The 17,634-nt window shown below is 43.9% G+C and overlaps 1 pseudogene; it reads left to right on the top strand.

Moving 5' to 3' along the window:
- The first annotated feature begins 15,916 nt into the window (after positions 1-15,916).
- On the top strand, positions 15,917-16,606 carry LOC101048602 (high mobility group protein B1 pseudogene; annotated as a pseudogene).
- The last annotated feature ends 1,028 nt before the right edge of the window (positions 16,607-17,634 follow it).

Raw genomic sequence — 17,634 nt, 5'->3', positions numbered from 1 at the left:
AGTCCACAGGTATTCATTCCACTTACTCTTTTCCTGTGCCAGGTAATTTGAGGTGCTGAGGATGTCGCGGTGAACGATGTTGATGACAGTCTCTGCCCTCGAGTAGTTTGCTTTCTAGTAGGAGACGATATGGAAATACCTTCAAAGAGTGTCTTTGGAAATACTATGCTGATTGGCAGGAATGGACTGAGGACTTTACATGGGACAGTCAGGGGAAGTCTCTGAGTAAGAGGACACTGGAGTTACAAGGGTAAGAAGCCTGACAGGACTGGAGGAGCTCTGGAGGAGGAATTTGCCAGAAAGAAAGACCAGGAAAGACAAAGCCCTAGAAGCTGGAACAAGCTTGGCTTATTGAAATAATCAAAAGGCCCAAAAGGTTGGTGTGTGAGGGAAACAGTTGGAAAGTGGGGAGGTAGGTAGGGGTCAGATCCAAGAGGATCTTGTAGAGTCTGGTAAGGAGTTTGTATTTCACTGCCTGGGAGTTCTCTCTCCTAAATGACTACTTGGACGGTGGTAGACAGGCAAGACCTGGCTGGGAAGTAAGCAGGAGTGGCAGATGCAGAAGAAATGGATAATAAAATTACTAAACTCATGAGTAATAGTGGCCTGTGGGTTCCATTTTTACTTTGGATGTGGCCCAGGAGTGGCTGTGTGGACTGTCAAAATACTTGTGATGGGCTGGGCGCAGTGGCTGATGCCTGTAATCCCAGCATTTTGAGAGGCCAAGCAGCGCAGATCACTTAGGTCAGGAGTTCAAGACCAGCCTGGCCAACATGGTGAAATCCTGTCTCTACTAAAAAGTTTTTAAAATTAGCTGCGCATGGTGGCACATGCCTGTAATGCCAGCTGCTCAGGTGGCAGAGGCAGGAGAATCACTTGAACTTAGGAGTTTAAGACCTGCCTGGGCAACATAGCAAGACTGTGTCTATATTAATTAAAAAAATAAAAATAGGCCGGGCGCGGTGGCTCAAGCCTGTAATCCCAGCACTTTGGGAGGCCGAGGCGGGTGGATCACGAGGTCGAGAGATCGAGACCATCCTGGTCAACATGGTGAAACCCCATCTCTACTAAAAATACAAAAAACTAGCTGGACGTGGTGGCGCGTGCCTGTAATCCCAGCTACTCAGGAGGCTGAGGCAGGAGAATTGCCTGAGCCCAGGAGGCGGAGGTTGCAGTGAGCCGAGATCGGGCCATTGCACTCCAGCCTGGGTAACAAGAGCGAAACTCTGTCTCAAAAAAATATAAAATAAAATAAAATAAAATAAAATAAAATATATAAATGGCATAAAGGTCTCACCAGCTTTAAGTCTCTCTGATGAAAGTCAGGTTTTGTTTCTTCATCTTCATTCAGGATTTTTTCCCTTTTCTTTTTTTCTAAAAGATTTCTTCAAGCATTTCTTTATTTTTCCAGTTTTTTTTCTGTGCACTGAATCTGACAATTAATACACCCCTTTTATTAGTCTGTTCTCACACTTCTATAAAGAACTACCTGAGACTGGGTAATTAATAAAGAAAAGAGGTTTAATTGATCCACAGTTCTGCATGGCTGGCGTGGCCTCAGGAAACTTACAATCATGGTGGAAGGCAAAGGAGAAGCAAGATGTGCCTTACATGGCAGCAGGAGGGGAGGGGGGACATGCCACATTTTTAAACCATCAGCTCTTGTGAGAGATCACCCAGTATCATGAGAACAGCGTGGGGGAAATCCACCTATATGATCCAATCACCTCCCACCGGGTCCCCCCCGCTAACAAGTGAGGATTACAATTCAGCACGAGATTTAGGTAGGCACACAGAGCCAAACCATATCACTGCTTTTACTATCACATATATCATGTGTTTTATAATTATGAAAGTGGTGTTTGCTCATTGTGGAAAATTTGAAAAATAGAGAAAAGAAAAAAATGTAAACCACCTATATTTCCACCACTCAGAGATAAGTACTGTTAATGTTTCGGGGAAGCCTGTAGTCCTGGAGTTCTTAACTTGGGCTCCATGAATAGAATCAGTGTTTCATTTTTAGGTCCATAACTTCTAATTAAAATTTAACATTAGAGGCCGGGCGCGGTGGCTCAAGCCTGTAATCCCAGCACTTTGGGAGGCCGAGGCGGGTGGATCACGAGGTCGAGAGATCGAGACCATCCTGGTCAACATGGTGAAACCCCGTCTCTACTAAAAATACAAAAAATTAGCTGGGCATGGCGGCGCATGCCTGTAATCTCAGCTACTCAGGAGGCTGAGGCAGGAGACTTGCCTGAACCCAGGAGGCGGAGGTTGCGGTGAGCTGAGATCGCGCCATTGCACTCCAGCCTGGGTAACGAGCGAAACTCCGTCTCAAAAAAAAAAAAAAAAAAAAAAATTTAACATTAGGCCGGGCGCGATGGCTCATGCCTGTAATCCAAGCACTTTGGAGGCCAAGGCGGGCAGATCACCTGAGGTTGGGAGTTCAAGACCAGCCTGACCAACATGGTGAAACCCCATCTTTAAATAAATTAATTAATTAAATAAAAATAAAATTTAACATCTGTCTTGATTATGAATATAGGCAAAAAACTAGTATTGTAGAGCTTGTGATTTTTGTCACTGACAGAAATCACAGATATTTTCTTTACACAATAATTGTTTCAAAATGTCAAAATTGCAATGATTATTAGATCCACAACTAGATATTGTTTTTAATGTGTCAATAAAGAGAAACATTCACTATAACACATTTTAAACAATATTTTGATAACTATATTTTAATGTAGTTGATTTTCTTAGAAGTCCTATGTACTTAGACACTTTAAACATTATTGTAATAAATGTTTTAAATTTGTTTCACCAGACTTCCAAAGGGTCTACAATATAAAAAAGGTTAAGAACCTGTCTAGGCTAAGAAGTTTCCTTTTTTTTTTCTTTCTTATGACAAGGTCTTGCTCTTCACCCAAAGTGGAGTGCAGCAGTGGTACAGTCACGGGTCACTGTGGTCTCAGCCTCCTGGGCTCAAGAGATCCTCCCACCTCAGCCCCCTAAGTATCTAGGGCTATAGGCACACTCTACCACATCAGGCTAATTTTTGTATATGTTGTAGAGATGGCATCTCACTATGTTTTCCAGGCTATTTTCAAACTCCTGAGCTCAAGTGATCCTCTGACCTCAGCCTTCCAAAGACTTGAGATTACAGGCATGAGTCACCATGACCAGCAGGCTAAGAAGTTTCACAACTATAGAGTCATAGAAAGAAAAATCAAATGTACTTTACTTAGTTTTTAAAAAATATTTAATTATTAGGAATAAATACTGTGGTAATGTAAGATCTCTAAAATCCTTTTTCTTTTTAGAGAGAAGATCTTGCTCTGTTACTCAGGCTAGAGTGCAGTGTTATAATCATAACTCATTGTAACCGTGAATGCCTGGGCTCAAGCATTCCTCCTGCCTTGACCTCCTAAAGTGCTGGGATTGCAGGCATGAGCCACTGTGCCCAGTCGCTAAAATCCTTATTACTGTTTTGTGGATTTTTTGCTTTTTGTTTTATTGAGACAATCTCACTCTGCTGCCCAGGCTGGAATGCAGCAGCACAATCTCTACTCACTGCAGCCTCCCTCTCCTAGGTTCAAGCAATTCTTGTTCCTCAGCCTTCCAAGTAACTGGGATTACAGGTGCAAAGTTTTAGCTGTCTTAGTGGGATAGATAGGCAAAGGTGTGTCTGTTTCATGTTTCATAGTTGGAAGTCTCCTTATCTGTTCACTTAAGGACATTTTTAAATTCAAGTATGTCATCCAAGTAGTAAAACACAGTCTGTGACTTATTTTTCTATATTCTAATGGGGTCTTTTGATGAACAGAGGTTTTAATTTTCATAAAGTCCAATTTATCAATCTTGTCTTTTATGGCTGGTGTTGTATAATATTTTGTCCTGTTTAGGAAACTTTGCCTATGTTGTGGGCATGGTGGCTCTTGCCTATAATCCCAGCACCTTGAGAGGCTGAGGCAGGAAAATCGTTTGAGCTCAGGAGTTCCAGACCATGGTGGGCAACATAGCAAGACTCAGACTCTACCAAAAAAAAAAAAAATAGGTAGGCATGGTGGCGCAGCTACTAGGCACTAGGGAGGCTGAGGCAGAAGGGTTGCTTGAGCCCAGTTGAGGCTGCAGTAAGCTGTGATCAAGCCACTGCATTCTGGTCTGGATGACAGAGCAAGATCCTGTCTCAAAGAAAAAAAAAAAAACTGTGCATATCTTTATTTTCCTAAAAGCTCAATTATTTTACCTTTCATATTTAAGCCAGTGATCCATTTTGAATTAGTTTTTTTTTTTTTTTTTGAGACGGAGTTTCACTTTTGTTACCCAGGCTGGAGTGCAATGGCACGATCTCGGCTCATCGCAACCTCCGCCTCCTAGGTTCAAGCAATTCTCCTGCCTCAGCCTCCTGAGTAGCTGGGATTACAGGCACGATAACCATGCCCAGCTAATTTTTTGTATTTTTAGTAGAGACGGGGTTTCACCATGTTGACCAGGATGGTCTCGATCTCTTGATCTCGTGATCCACCCGCCTTGGCCTCCCAAAGTACTGGGATTACAGGCTTGAGCCGCCGTGCCCGGCCTGAATTAGTTTTTATTTGTAGAGGTTAAGGGTCATTTTTTTTCCCAACAGCATATGTCGAAAAGATGGTACCCTTTACTCCCTGATTGTGATGGTGCCTTTGTTGTAAGTGACCATATATTTCTCAGTCTATTACCACACTCTCTATTATGTTCTGTTCTGTCTTTCCTTGTGCTAATAGCAACCTATTTCAATTACTGTAGCTCTACAGTAGGTCTTGATTTCTCATACTATTAAGTCTTTCAATTTTGTACCTTTTATTCAAAATTGTATTGGCTACTATAGGCTTTTTGTATTTTCACCAAAAAATCTGCTTGGATTGTACTGAATCTATCAATCAGTTTAAAGGAGAATTGACATCTTAACTATGCCACATGTTCCAATCCATGAACCTGGCATCTCTCCATTTATTTATTTATTTATTTATTTATTTATTTATTTATTTATTTATTTATTTTTTGAGATGGATTTTTGCTCTTGTTACCCAGGCTGGAGTACAATGGCGCGATCTCGGCTCACCGCAACCTCCGCCTCCCGGGTTCAGGCAATTCTCCTGCCTCAGCCTCCTGAGTAGCTGTGATTACAGGCACGTGCCACCATGCCCAGCTAATTTTTTGTATTTTTAGTAGAGATGGGGTTTCACCATGTTGACCAGGATGGTCTCGATCTCTTGACCTCGTGATCCACCCGCCTCGGCCTCCCAAAGTGCTGGGATTACAGGCTTGAGCCACCGCGCCCAGCCGACTCTCCATTTATTGAAATCTTCTCTAATTTCTCTCAGCAATGCTTAACAATTATTTGGCACATCTTTCATTAGACCTTATTTGTAGGTATTTGATGTTTTCTGATATTTTCATAATGTACATTAAAAATTTTATTACCTCTCCCTTTTTATTTATTTATTTTTAGAGACAGTATCTCACTCTGTCACCCAGGCTGGAGTGCACTGGCACAAATATCAGCTCACTATAACTTCAAACTCCTGGGGGCTCAAGGTGTTCTCCCACCTTGGCCTCTCAAAGTGCTGGGCTTACAGACATAAGCCATTGTGCCCAGCCTTGCCATTCTCTTTTTCAGTAAGGTGTATTTGGTATTTACCCAACATCAAATTGAAATTTTATAAAACAAAATATATCCATAATCCTGCCACCTAAGTATTTCCTCTTTACGAAAGCTCCTATGTCATATATTAAATAAATTTATATGTTTCTCTCATATTAATTTTTTTTTTTGATACAGAGTCTTGCTCTGTTGCCCAGGCTGGAGTGCAGTGACACAGTCTTGGCTCACAGCAACCTCTGCCTCCTGGGCTCAAGCGATCCTCCTGCCTCACCCTCCCCAGTAGCTGGGACTACAGGTACGTACCACCATGTCCGGCTAATTTATATATATATATTTTTTTTTTCACAGAACTGCCCCAAGGCATAATTTCTGTATTTTTAATAGAGGTGAGGTTTCTCCTTGTTCCCCAGGCCAGTCTCAAGCAATCTGCGTGCCTCAACCTCCCAAAGTACTGGAATTACAGGTGTGAGCCACCGTACCTAGCTGGTTATTTATTTATTTATTTATTTTTGGTATACTTTTTTTTTTGAAACTGAGTGTCACTCCGTCACCCATGCTGGAACGCAATGGCGCCATCTTGGCTCACTGCAACCTCGGCCTCCCAGGTTTAAGCGATTCTATTGCCTCAGCCTCCCGAGTAGCTGGGACTACAGGCACTCTCCACCATGCCTGGCTAATTCTTGTATTTTTAGTAGAGACGGGATTTCACCATATAGGCCAGGCTGGTCTTGAACTCCTGATCTTGTGATCTACCTGCCTTGGCCTCCCAAAGTGCTGGGATTACAGGCATGAGCCACCATGCCCAGCAGTTGTATACTTTTTCTCATGTTAACATATGCTTTGTTAGCCATTAACTTAGCAATGAAAAGAAAAAATACTTATTTTTCCCCTACACTAATCTACCACAGTTTACTTACTGTCACCCTGTTGTTTTCCTAGCCAGTGAAAATGGCTAATAATTGTTTCAAGTAAAGAAGAATGAATGACAGTGGGGAAAAAAATAGAAAAAAGGAAACAGAAAGAAATCTATTAGCAGAATCTGATACAGCACAAAGTAGAGGCTTTTTTCATGTAGTCACATCTCCATCTTGTGACTTCCTAAGACAGCAGAGCTTTATATATTCAACTTAAGTCTAGGATCATACCTGGCTTTTATGTGGAATGTTTCTCTTCCCTTGTAATACCAGGAGACTTTTTGTTCTTGTACACTAAATGTTTTTAAGTGTAATAAGCCAAGCTCGTGAGAAAGTTTAGATAAAAGATGGATCTAATTTGATGGGCACAGGTTTTACAAATAGTTTCAATTAGACCATAACTCCCTCAGCTCAGTTGCATGATTTTGATCAAGCCACAACTGTGTAGCCTTGGAAATAAGTTACCTTTATGTAACTATTTTTTATGAAGAGTTCAAAAGAAAGGTAAAAGAGCCCTGATTTTTAAAAACCCTGATATAGTCAAAGTGTGGGAGGCTGAGGCAGGAGGATCCCTTGAGCCCAGGATGTCAAGGCTGCAGTGAGCCATGTTCATGCCACTGCACTCCAGCCTAAGTGAGATCCTGTCTCAAAAAAAAAAAAAGAAAAAGAAAAAAAATAGTGTCTGTACTGAACACGTGTAGACTTTTTTCTTGCCATCATTCCCTGAACAATACAGGATGACTATTAACATATCATTTACATTGTATTAGGTATTACAAGTAATCTAGAGCTGATTTACAGGAAGATTGCATAGGCTATATGCAAATATAGTGCCATTTTATATCAGGAAGTTAAACGTCTGTAGATTTTGGTATCTGAAGGAGGTTCTGGAACCAATCCCCCACTAATACAGAGGGACAACTGTATATACCATCTTAAACAAAAGGAAGGAGGTTTAGGGCTTCAGTGGGAACACATGGAAAGTTCTATTGGGCTTTTTGATACCAAATGAAGCTGAATTAGGACTTTCTGGTGCTAAACCTCAGTTTTTTTCCCCAATCAGAAAACTTCCTCAGAGGAAACCTCAGAAATTTGTCACAGTCCTGGAGGATGGGAAGTCCAGGATCATGTTGCCTGCAGATTTGGTGTCTGGTAATAGCCCATTTCATAGATGACACATTCTCGCTGTGTCCTTACATGGTACAAGGGGCAAGGCAGCTCTCTGGGCACTTTTTTTTTGTACAAGAGCACTGGAAAGAAAACAACCAAACAAAATACAAACAGTTTGATTCTCCTGTTGTTTCTCACAACACAGAAAACTTCTGTGACCAAGTGTATGGGGGGATTTCCCCACACCCCAAGCAAGCAATTCAATTCTGACACTGTCCACCTAGAAGTCATGTCAGATCCCACAGAGCTTGTCAACAGCCCAGTCCCACAAAAATGCCTCTGACGTGAGACATCAGTCACAAGTCCAAGCTTCTGGAACTTCCCACCAACCAGCCATTAATTGGCATTCACACACCGCTCCTTTTCGGTTCAGTTAATTTCCCATTAAACTCTGTCTTTGCTGCAACTCCTGCTGTTCTCAGTGGTTTTTTTCAGGGCAGCAGGCAAGAAAAACTGGTTAGACTGTGACACCTGTGCAACTTGCTCATGAAGGCTAACAGAACTCTGGGAAACACTTGACTTATGCTTCCTGGTTTATTATAATGCATATTTTAAAGGATACAAATGAATAGCCAGATGAAGAGATACATAGAAGGAGGTCTGGGAAGGTCCTGAGCTCAGGCACTTTTGTCCCCATGGAGTTGGGGGGGCACCACCTTCCCTGTGCCCCATATGTGGAAGTCCCCTGAACTCAGTTCTTTTGGGTTTTTATGGAGGCTTCATTATGTAGGCCTGGTTGATTAAATCATTGGCTATTGGTGGCCAACTCAACCTTCAGCCTGTCTTCCCCTTCCAGAAGATGTGTGTTGGTGGGGGCAGGGGTGTGTGAATTTTAAGCCTCTGAGTTGATTGGTTCTTCTGGCAACCAGCCCCTAAACCTGTGGTTATCTAGACACTTTACAAAACTCACCTCCTTAATACAAATTCAGGTGTAGTTGAAAGGGGCTCATTATAAATAACTAGAGCCTTTCTCCTTTATTGCTCCAAAGCTGTTTGTTTCTTTCTCCTTTATTGCTCCAAGGCTGTTTTAGAAACCAAGAACAAAAGGCCAATTTTTTTTTTTTTGAGATGGAGTCTCACTCTTTCACCCAGGCTGGAGTGCAGTGGCGCAATCTTGTTTCACTGCAAACTTCGCCTCCCAGGTTCAAGCAGTTCTCCTGCCTCAGCCTCCTGAGTAGCTGAGATGACAGGCATGTGCCACCATGCCCAGCTAAGTTCTGTATTTTTAGTAGAAATGGGGTTTCACCCTGTTGGTCAGGGTGGTCTCGAACCCCTGATCTCATGATCTGCCCACCTCAGCCTCCCAAAGTGCTGGAATTACAGGCGTGAGCCACTGCGCCTGGCAAAAGGCCAAATATTTTAACAAAACATATTCTTGAGGAGAAGAGGAAGCGGGGGTGGGGGGTGGGGGGTGGGTGGGAATCCGCTAGCAGCTGGCGCTAATGGGACTGATAGCTCCAGCTTTCAGAGGACAGGAGTTTCTTGGCCTTGGAGAAAAGGTGAGTCTGCACAGTGCCCCTGGAAGCGCTGAGAGATTGAGAAGGACACGCTTCCCTGGTGAGCCTTCCTTTTGACCTTGGGAGGGATGAAGGGAATGGGGGAGGAGAAGGCCCAATGGAGGAAGCAGAATGGCTAGTCAAGGGCCGCTTGGGTGCTGCTTTTCCCCAGGGCTGCCTCCACTCCTGTGGCTGTTTCAAGGGTTGCCAGCCAGGGGCAGAGGCATCCCAGGCGTCCCCAAACTTTTTACACAGGGGGCCAGTTCACTGTCCGTCAGACCGTTGGGAGGGCCGCCACATACTGTGCTCCTCTCACTGACCACCAATGAAAGAGGTGCCCCTTCCTGAAGTGCGGCGGAGGGGCCGGATAAATGGCCTCAGGGGGCCGCATGTAGTTTGGGGATGACTGTACCAGCCTATGTTCTGGCACTATGCTGTTGAATGGCTAGCCGAAGATCCACATTTCCTGAGAAACCTTTGCAGAATTTTAAGTAATGAAATATAACATGACTGACTCCATTTTGCTTCTAGTTTTATAAGCTAAATTGTTTGGGTTTTTTTGTTTGTTTGTTGAGACGGAGTTTCGCTCGTTACCCAGGCTGGAGTGCAATGGCGCGATCTCGGCTCACCGCAACCTCCGCCTCCTGGGTTCAGGCAATTCTCCTGCCTCAGCCTCCTGAGTAGCTGGGATTACAGGCACGTGCCACCATGCCCAGCTAATTTTTTGTATTTTTAGTAGAGACAGGGTTTCACCATGTTGACCAGGATGGTCTCAATCTCTCGACCTCGTGATCCACCCGCCTCAGCCTCCCAAAGTGCTGGGATTACAGTCTTGAGCCACCGCGCCCGGCCTGTTTGTTTGTTTTAATATTCCATTGCAGAGGCCAAGATAGCTGTAAGAGGAATTTAGTTTATAGCTAAACTTTGAGGCAAGGAGAACTGACTCCCTTCCTTGTTCAGAGAGCGAGGCCACATTCATACGACATGGTTAGAATTATGGTAGGAGCTTGAACTTCACTGGAGAATTTTGGTAAGGGCTTGAACACAGTTAAACAATGATCTGCTGTTGCTTCCTCTGTTTACTGTAAGTTTCTTACTGCTCCAAAGTCACATAATGGAGGTCTCAAGATTATAACTTCCTCTACTACTCCTATAGATAACCTCACTATTGTGAAACCTAAAAAACTAGTCTTGGGGGCCGGGCGCGGTGGCTCAAGCCTGTAATCCCAGCACTTTGGGAGGCCGAGGCGGGTGGATCACAAGGTCGAGAGATTGAGACCATCCTGGACAACGTGGTGAAACCCCGTCTCTACTAAAAATACAAAAAATCAGCTGGGCATGGTGGCACGTGCCTGTAATCCCAGCTACTCAGGAGGCTGAGGCAGGAGAATTGCCTGAACCCAGGAGGCGGAGGTTGCGGTGAGCCGAGATCGCGCCATTGCACTCCAGCCTGGGTAACAAGAGCGAAACTCCGTCTCAAAAAAAAAAAAAAACTAGTCTTGGAAATCCTTTTCAGATTCAGCATTTCAGTAAATCAAGGGAGACCACCTGGTCCTGAGACCACCCACAGTTCCTGGGAACTGACTCAGCTGTACAAAGACAGTTTTAGATGCCCCTGTGATTTCATCCCCAACCAATCAATTGTTTCAGTTCCCCAGCTCCCTGCCTCTCAAAGTACCCTTAAAAAACCTTAGCCTCCAAATTGTTGGAGGGAGGGGTTTGAGAAATTCTCCTTGTTCTCCTCACGTGGCTTAACCCTACCTACAATTATTAAAGTCCTTCTTTAGTATAACTTCTGCTGTTCTTGATGGTTTTTTCAGGGCAGCAGGGAAGAACCCATCAGGCTATGACACCTGTGCCGTGTGCTCATGAAAGGCCACCAGCTGCTGGAGCCCTACCTGATGGTGAGTGTGGATGAGGTGCACGTGGGCCAGACCAGCGCCAATGGAGGACCTCCAAACCCATGCACCCCAAGGAGCTCTACGCTAACGCCACTGAAGGCGGCCATCATCCATGAGATGCCCCTGAGCTATGACCACTTCATGTGGATGTGTACCCTGTAATTCTATCGCTGGTAAACTGAGTTCTTCCCCTACTTTGTATGGGTTGCAAATAAAGAATACCCAATTGGAAAAACAAAAGGCAAGCAGGTTTTATTCCTGCCCATGAATAGAGGAGAGAGCTCTTGCTCTAAAGCAGCGTTCCCCAACCTTTTTGGCAGCAGGAACCAGTTTCATGTAAGACGGTTTTTCCACAGACCCTGGTGAGGGGGATGGTTTGGGGATGATTTAAGTGCATTACATTTATTGTGCCCTCCATTGCTATTATTACATTGTAATATATAATGGAATAATTATACAACTCACCATAATATAGAATCAGTGGGAGCCCCGAACTTGTTTTCCTACAACTATATGTCCCATCTGTGGGTGATGGGAGACAATGACAGATCATCAGGCATTAGATTCTCATAAGGAGCATGCAACCTAGATCTATCACATGCATAGTTCACAATAGGGTCAGCACTCCTAGGAGAATCTAATGCCACTGCTGATCTGACAGGAGGCAGAGCTCAAGTATTAATGCCAGTGATGGGGAGTGGCTGTAAATACATATGAAGCTTCACTCGCTGGCTTGCCCACCTGCTACTCACCTCCTGCTGTGCAGCTTGGTTCCTAACAGGTCACAGGCCAGTACTAGTCAATGGCCCTGGGTTGGGGACCCCTGCTCTAAAGACACATTCTCCCAGAGCTATGGGAAGCTGAGGAATTTTATGGAGTTAGATGTGGGAAGGGGAGGTATGTAAACATGTGAAGGGAGCCCACAATCACAAACATGCATCTTCATACAATGCATGTCCGGAAAATGGTGGGGATTTTTTTCTATGGGTGGGATTTTAATATGATGATGGTATCTTAATGATCTAAAGATAACAAGGAGCTGCCAGTTCTGGTTGGCACCAATTTTGCCCCAGCCTTATCTTCTTCTGGTAATTGACAAAGGGTTATGAAGCTCCTGGGGCTTCTCAGGCCATCTGGAATTCTTTTAAGCAAAGTACCTACAGATAAAAGGACTAGAAAAACACCGTTTAGAAAAAATAATGAGCTTTCACAGCTGTTTATAGTTTAAGAAAATAGGCTGCATGCAGTGGCTCACGCCTATAATCCCAGCACTTTGGAAGGCCAGGAGTTTGAGACCAGCTTGACCCATGTTGTGAGACCCACCATCTCTACTAAAAATACAAAAAAAAACTTTAGCCAGGTGTGATGGCTGGCACCTGTAATCCCAGCTACTTGGGAAGCTGAGGCACAACAATCTACAACAATCTCTTGAACCCAGGAGGTAGAGGTTACAGTGAGCCGAGATTGAGCCACTGCACTCCTGGGTGACAGAGGGAGACTCTCAAAAAAAAAAAGAAAAAAGGAAAGAAATAATGTGCTTTCTCAGCTATATTTCTAGGGCTGCCTTGTTGACAATTCCAGTGTGGACTAAAAGGAAGAAGCTGAGGCAAAATTAATAGAACTAGAGAATTTATTTGGGGCAAGCTTGAGGATTGCAGCATAGAAGCATAGATTCAAAAGATTGCTCTGAGCTATTTTTTTTTCACTGGGAGCTGCTATGCATGGCTGGCATGGCCAACATCCTGGACACCTTCGAAGGCTGGCTGAACCTGCAGCCAGCGGGGAAAGTATTTGTGGTAATAACCCCAGTAGGGCAGGACGTGGTGGCTCAAGCCTGTAATCCCAGGTACTTAGGAGGCTGAGGTGAGAGGATCATTTGAGACCAGGAGTTTAAGACCAGCCTGGGCAACATGGTGAGGTCCTGTCTCTAAAATAAAAATTAGCCAGGAGTGGTAATGCACACCTGTGGTTCCAGCTACTTGGAAGGCTGAGGTGGGGGATTTCTTGAGATGGGGGAGTTCAAGGCTACAGTGAGCTATGATTGCACCCCTGTACTCCAGCATGGGTGACAGAAAGAGACCCTATCTCCAAACCCACCCCTCTCCCCCACCAATAAAACAGATTGATGGAAACAAGATTATGCTTGTTTAATGAAAACGAGATTATGGAAACAGACACCTGAGGCAGCCCACCTACTGCTCTTACTGCAGGAAGTTTATCTGGGGAGCATTTGGGAAACAGGGTTATCAGTGCCAAGTGTGCACCTGTGTTGCCCGTAAATGCTGCCGTCATCTAACCTTTACAGCCTGTATTTGCCAAAACAATATTAACCAAGAAGATTCAAAGATTGCCAAACAGAGGTTCAGAATCTCATACAAGTGCAGCATCCACAACTACAAATCACACCACTTTGCAATCACTGTGGTGCCCTGCTTTGGGGGATAATGGGTCTTCATTTCTGGAGGCTCTAGTGTCATGTGAAACTTTGATGGAATAAATTTGTTATAATTTTCTTTCTCTTTCTTTCTTTTCTTTCTTTCTTTTCTTCTTTTTCTTTTTTCTTTCCCTCCATCCCTCCCTTCTTTCCTTTCTTTCCCTCCCTCCCTCCCTCCTTCCTTCTTTTTTTTTTTTTTGAGACGGAGTTTCGCTCTTGTTACCCAGGCTGGAGTGCAATGGCACGATCTCGGCTCACCGCAACCTCCGCCTCCTGGGTTCAGGCAATTCTCCTGCCTCAGCCTCCTGAGTAGCTGGGATTACAGGCACGAGCCACCATGCCCAGCTAATTTTTTTTGTATTTTTAGTAGAGACGGGGTTTCACCATGTTGACCAGGATGGTCTCGATCTCTCGACCTCGTGATCCACCCGCCTCGGCCTCCCAAAGTGCTGGGGTTACAGGCTTGAGCCACCGCACCCGGCCCTTCCTTCTTTTGAGACAGAGTCTTGCTCTGTTGCCCAACCTAGAGTGCAATGGTGCAATCTCAGCTTACTGCAAATTTTGCCTTCCAGGTTCAAGTGATTCTCCTGCCTCAGCCTCCCGAGTAGCTGAGATTACAGGCATGTGCTACCAGGCCTGGCTAATTTTTTGTATCTTTAGTAGAGATGAGGTTTCACCATGTTGGCCAGGCAAGTCTCGAACTCCTGATCTCATGATCTGCCCACCTCGGCCTCCTAAAGTGCTGGGATTACAGCGTGAGCCACTGCACTCTCCCAGCCTTGTTATAATTTTATTTTCATTTGTTTTCTTTTTTGAGACAGGATCTCACTCTGTCACCCAGGCAGGGGTGCAGTGGCACGATCACGGTTCACTGCAACCTCTACCTCTTGGGCTCAAGTGATCCTCTTGGCTCCTGTTTCCTGAGTAGCTGGGTCTACAGGTGCACACCACCACACCTAGCTAATTTTATTTTGTAGAGACAGGGCCTTGCTATGTTGCCCAGGCTGGTCTTGAACTCCTGGACTCAAGCATTCTTCCCACCTTGGCCCCTAAAGTGCTAGCATTACAGGCATGAGCCACTGCACTTGGCTCTTTTCTCTTGTTAATCTGTCTTTTGCTATAGGAGTGGTGGCTGTTCCTTATGATGGATGAGGAAAGGTATCACATTTTTCTGCCATTACACTGCCTTTGAGAATTTACAGTTGAGCCTTCTCTGAGTTCCCTCATATTTGCAGTAAACAATAGTGTACTAGAGCCAGCTCTTAGCAGCTTGCAATTTTTAGGAATTTTGTGAGCCAGTTGTCAAACACAACCTTCATTAAAAATCAGATTACAGTCTGGGTATGGTGGCTCATGCCTGTAATCCCAGCTTTGGGAGACTGAGTCAAGGAGGATTGCTTGAGCCCAGGAGTTTGACCAGTCTAGGCAATATAATGAGACCCCATTTCTACAAAAAGAAATTAGCTATGCATGGTGGCATGCACCTGTAGTCCCAGCTACTCAGGAGGCGGAGGTAGGAGGATTACTTGAGTCCGGGAGGTCAAGGCTGCTGTGAGCTGTGATCGTGCCCCTGCACTCCAGCCTGGGTGACAGAGGGAGACTATGTCAAAAAATTTAAAAATCAAATTACATAAATTTACAATTAAATTGTATTAAAACTAAAGATAGTAGACTCCAGATTTATCACTCCCTAATTCTTTTACTGTGTCTTCCTATGATTTATGTCCTTAAAGGTTTTTGTGTCGATTGTATCTGTATGGTAGAAATATTGTATAGTGAGCACCTCTTGGCAACTCCATGTTCAGTGACATCGCAATGGGAGCACATAAATAAGAAAGTATTTACAGCATAGAAATCAGCAAACCTGACAATTGAGTCTCACCTATTCCCACTCCCTCACAGATCCCCACCCACAACTCCCAGCAACCTATGAAGGGATAGTGTGTTGGCAGCCACATAATTAAAGAAAAGATGCCGAATCTCTAGATTCTCCTACAAAGGAAGAAGACAAATAGAGCAAGCTGGTTTGAACCTGAGAGGGGTCCTAGAGCTATGCACTAACAGGGTACAAGTTTTAAAGTGAATTTTTAAAACTTAACTCATTCTTTTTTTTTTTTTTTTTTAAAGCCTACACCACCCAGTATTCCCAGGCAGTCTCCCAACTCATTTTTATGACTTCAGAATTTCATTTTTAAAAACGTGTTTTTAAATTAAATACCTGTTTCAAAAATAAAAGCAGAGTATTAATTTTGAACTTTGGGGTTTGCTTTTTGTTTTGCTTTGAGTTGCTGTTTTATGAGCTCTGTGGTTTTAAAAATGAATTATAGGCAGAGCTCAAAAGAGTTGAGCTCCATAAAGACAGTGCTGGGACAAGTGAGAGTCAGACGGGCACTAGGCGACTCTGTGCCTCGCTGAGGAAAAATCACCAAACATGGGCAAAGGAGATCTTAAGAGGCCAAGAGGCAAAATGCCATCATATGTATTTTATGTGCAAAATTGTCAGGAGGAGCATAAGAAAGAAGCAACGCTCATATGCTTCAGTCGACTTCTCAGAGTTTTCTAAGAAGTGCTCGGAGAGGTGGAAGACCATGTCTGCTAAAGAGAAAGGACAATTTGAAGCTATGGCAAAGGCAGACAAGGCCCATTATGAAAGAGAAATAAAAACATATATCCCTCCTAAAGGGGAGACAAAAAAGAAGTTCAAAGATCCCAATGCACCTGAGAGGCCTCCTTCAGCCTTTTTCTTGTTCTGTTCTCCATATGGCCCAAAGATCATAGGAGAACATCCTGGCCTGTCCGGTGATGCTGCGAAGAAGCTGGGAGGGGTGTGGAATAACACTCCTGCAGATGACAAGCAGCCTTATGAAAAGGCTATGAAGCTAAAGGAAGAATACAGAAAGGATATTGCTGCATATTGAGCTAAAGGAAAGCCTGATGCAGGAAAAAAGGGAGTTGTTGGCCGAGCGTGGTGGCTCACGCCTGTAATCCCAGCACTTTGGGAGGCTGTGGTGGATGGATCACAAGGTCAAGAGATTGAGACCATCCTGATCAACATGGTGAAACCCCGTCTCTACTAAAAATATAAAAAATTAGCTGGGCATGGTGGCACGTGTCTGTAATTCCAGCTACTCAGGAGGCTGAGGCAGGAGAATTGCCTGAACCCAGGAGGTGGAGGTTGCAGTGAGCCGAGACCACGCCGTTGCACTCCAGCCTGTGTAACAAGCAAAACTCCGTCTCAAAAAAAAAAAAAAAAAAAGGGAGTTGTTGAGGCTGAAAAAAGCAAGAAAAGAGAAGAGGTTGAGGAAGACGAAGAAGATGGTAAAGATGAGTAAGTTCTAGTACAGTTTTTTTTTTTTTTTTTCTTGTCATTAAAGCATTTAACCCCCCTGTACACAACTCACCCCTTTTTTCTTTTCTTCCTTTTTTTTTTTTTTTTTTTTTTTGAGATGGAGTCTTGCTCTGTTACCAGGCTGAATTGCATGGCACAATCTTAGCTCACTGCAACCTCCACCTCCTGGGTTCAAGTGATGCTCCTGCTTTAGCCTCCTGAGTAACTGGGACTACAGGTGCATGCCATCACACCCAGCTAATTTTTGTATTTTTAGTGGAGATGGTGTTTCACCATGTTGGCCAGGATGGTCTGACTCTCATGATCCGCCCACCTCAGCCTCCCAGAGTGCTGGGATTGCAGTCGTGAGCCCCTGCACCTGGCCACAACTCGCTCCTTTTAAAGACAAAAAATTGAAATGTAAGGCAGTATAAGATTTGTTTTTAAACTGCACAGTGTCTTTTTTTTTTTTTTGTCTAATTAACACACTACCAAATGTGTCTTTAGATAGCCCTATCCTGTTGATATTTTTAGTAGCCCCCATGCTGTACCTTGTTTGGTATAATATGGGGGTTGTAAATTGGCATGGAAATTAAAAGTGGGTTTTCATTGGTGCACAGGACAAATTAATTATATATGAGATGGTAGCTTTTCATCTTCAGTTGTCTATGATGCAGCTTATATGAAATAACTGTTGTTCTGTTAACTGAATACCACTCTGTATTGCAAAAAAAAAGAAGTTGCAGC

Source organism: Saimiri boliviensis, chromosome 2, assembly GCF_048565385.1.
Source record: "Saimiri boliviensis isolate mSaiBol1 chromosome 2, mSaiBol1.pri, whole genome shotgun sequence".
Classification (NCBI taxonomy): Eukaryota; Metazoa; Chordata; class Mammalia; order Primates; family Cebidae; genus Saimiri; species Saimiri boliviensis.
Note: the sequence above shows the minus strand (reverse complement) of the source record. Positions and strands in the feature narration are given on the sequence as shown.